Source organism: Lycium ferocissimum, chromosome 8 (genome assembly GCF_029784015.1).
Source record: "Lycium ferocissimum isolate CSIRO_LF1 chromosome 8, AGI_CSIRO_Lferr_CH_V1, whole genome shotgun sequence".
Taxonomy (NCBI): Eukaryota; Viridiplantae; Streptophyta; class Magnoliopsida; order Solanales; family Solanaceae; genus Lycium; species Lycium ferocissimum.
Genome location: NC_081349.1, coordinates 31,534,035 through 31,537,665, shown reverse-complemented (window position 1 = coordinate 31,537,665; position 3,631 = coordinate 31,534,035).

Here is a 3,631-nt window from a genome sequence, read left to right as displayed (position 1 = left end):
GTGTTATATAATCATCACTTTGACCAGATTAACAAAGAGAAAAAAAACAGAGCATCACTGAAAATTAAATCATATAATTCGTACTAATAGATACCACAATAGTTCATTACTAAGAAGTGGGTACATTGAATAAGAAAGAGTAGAGAAAACTCACAAAAAAACATAACCAAGTGAGAACCTTATGACGAAACTTCAAAAGGATGCAGCCAGCTACTAAATATAATTAAAGAAAAAAATTGGTCTATTATGGTTCTTCTCTACAATATGTCTATTTATGTATAGTAATAATAATATACTATTTTGTGCCATTTATGATAGAAATTACTAATTATACTATTAAGCATAAGTCGATAACAAGCAACACCGGTTTTCGGGTCGGTCCGCCAAGATACGGGTCGGGCCATCCCAATACCCTAATCAATTTTGCTCAGACAAACTAAGAACAAAAAATCATCATCACAGCCTCAAAATTTTCGCTAAAATTATTACTATTACTATATGATTCTCACTTTGCTCTGGTACTGTTTATACCTGCCCAACGGTTTTTTTTTTTTTTTTTGTTACACAGCAAAAATGGAAATCATTGGTATTATTGCAGAGAGAAGCAAGTGGAAGCTTCCATATCTGAGTCTTCAACAAAGAACAAAAATATAACTACCAAGAAAAAGAAGTTAGTGTAACTCACTGATACAACACCACCGAAGACTAACTCGAACCAAAGCAGAGAAATTTAAGAGGATGGTCTGTATTGAGGACAGGGCGGATCTACTAAGGCCCGGGATGCCACGCCACCCGCAAGCTTGGTGAAAATGTTGTGCATATATGTTTATACACATAAGAAATCGTATAAATAGCTAGATTGCCACCCCGAATAACAAATGGCCGCATTGTGCCAGTGACAAATCGCGTTAGTTTCCCTCTCATGACCAGGGTTCGAACCTCACTTACAACATTTTATTGAATTTTTGGCTTGCTGCAGTAAATAAACAGCACAGTAGCATATTTACACACTAAATGTTGACAGTTCGAATTAGAGAGAAAAAATGGTGGAAGAAAATGATTCCATGGAACTGGAAGGTGCAGAATGCCAGTTGTCTTATTCAGTTTATAGTGAAGTCACATATATACATGCTCCACCGACTTTCCTAACTCACCCACTAACTAACTAACTAACACTTTTAAGTACTTAGCTAATCACTCTCATACAGCTGGCAACCATCTGTCAACTATTGCATAACTGATCATTACACATCTAGCCTATTTTTCTATCTCCAATACTATATTCTGCAAATTGACTCCACAAATTTATGAACCCATTTATATCAGTTGCCTCTTTTCTTTTTTTCTTTTTCTTTTTTCATTTCCTTAATTCCTCTTCCTTAATTTCTCTTGACTTGCTTTTAATAATTACTATTTATTAATTCTTGACTTTTTTTCCCTCTCTTATTAGTTACTTGTTTAAATATAAGAAGTTATATTATCATAAGTTTTATAGTCCAAAGTTCTAATCCGTGTGCCAAGTTGTTGTAATTATTACATGTTTTCATTCTTTCGTTTTGTCTAATATAAATGGAAAAAATTAATAACCCGATCCGAAGCCCAACATAATCGATCAAAATTTTACTCTATTTGGAATCGGGAAAAAAAAAAGTGACACCCGAAGCCTCCAAATCTTGAATCCGCCTCTGATTGAGGAGCTTCTAAAATTTGTAAGGAAGAGAGGAGTAGAAGAGAGGAGTAGATATTAGTAGTGGCTTTAATAATTAATAAAATTAGTACTGGGGGCGGAATTACAATTCTGCCCCTGTTCGTCCACCACCAACTGTCATTTCTATAATATAATAAATATAAAATATATAATTTACTATACAATTCTTTAGTGTCTTCACATGGATTTTTAAATATAGTCGATGAGAAAAATACCGGGAAAATGTCAAAAAAAAAAAAAAAAAAAACTTTCTTGGCCTTAGAGAGATACCACATCATCTACTCTATGCCTAGATTTACTATATATATATACTATAAAGTAATTACAGTAATTATAAGAGAAGTAATGGAAAATAATGTTATTAAATGGTGAGTGAGTCTTTATTATATATAGGGGATGAACCTTTAATATTTTATTTTATTTTATTTAGTAAAATAGAGAATGAAGAGAAAAAGGTCAAAAAAAAAAAAAAAGATAAATACTAATGGAGGCCATAGAGAGGTGTCACATCACCTTATTTATGCCTAGCTTTATATTATATATAGATTTTGGTATTGCTGGGCTTGTATAAGATAAATCTTTGTTAGATTCTGACTTTTAGTGATATACTAGAAGAGCTTGTTTCATCTTGGGGGATACACCCATACCGAGTGAAATATCCTTAAGAACAGTGTCTTAATTGACATGCCTCAAGCTTTCAAGAATTTCTCTATAAGGATTCGTGATCAAGTATTTTCCGATAAGGTTCGTGATAAAGTATTTTCGTAAGATTTCCAACACTTATAAGCTTAGCCAAACACCCTCTGTCTGTTTCATAAAGTACTTTGTACAACTAAATAGTGGCGGAGCTAGTAAGAGCCAAGGGGATTCATTCGAACCCCATTCGGCGAAAAATTACACTGTATATATAAGATGAAAATTAATTTTTATGTATATATAGTAGAAGTTGAAAACCCTTGGCTTCTTTGTTTGTCTGCTTGTTTATATTTTTGAACCCCCTTTGTTAAAATCCCGACTCCGCCACTGCAACTAAAGACAAATTTCTTCAGCTTCATCAATACATGGACCAGAAATTTTAAAATGTATCTATAGTTTATAATTTATGATACGTTTCCAGTTTCCACCATTTGATGAGAAAATATGAGGATTAGAGAAGCATATGATCGAAATGCTTTTTAACTTATATCGGATCTACAAGAAGCTGAAAGAATGTCAGAACCAATAAGACGGTTTTGAAGTAATTGCACGGTTTTCCTTCATAAATGGACTGGTCTTTAATTTTGTCCTTCAAAATCGAATTTATGTTTAGTGGGACATGAGTTTTTTAAGAGCATTGGTACAATTTGTGAAAATTATGATACGTAACTTATGCTCCTCTAGGCATAATTTCGATTTTGAAGACCAAAAATTAAAGATCAGCCCATTGGAAGGACAAAAATTAAAGACCAGCACAAAATAGGGACAAAAGTGCAAATGACCCGACGGTTTTCTAGTTCATATAGTTGAATTCAGCCCAATATTCAGCACGTAGGTTCGGCCCAATAGGAATTTATAAAAGGAATTTTTACTCATTGTAACTTCTTTTAAGACCTAATTATTAATATTAACTACCCTTTTATTTAATTATATTTAGTAGCTAATTAACTTTTCTAAATTACAAATGGTAGCTATATTAAAAAATACATACCCAAACACATATATCTTTCTTTTTTTCCAATCACTACCCATTTCAGATTTTTCATTTCTCAAAACCCTAAAAAATCTCTCTCCCCTTCTCTCGACCACCACCACCATGGCCGCGCCGCCCCTCTCTCTCTTTTCCCTCTCCCTCTGTGCTCACCCCTCTCTCTCTCTCTCTCTCTCCGCCGCCCCTCTCTCTCTTCTCCCTCTACCTCTGTGCTTACATCTCTCTCTCTCTCTCTT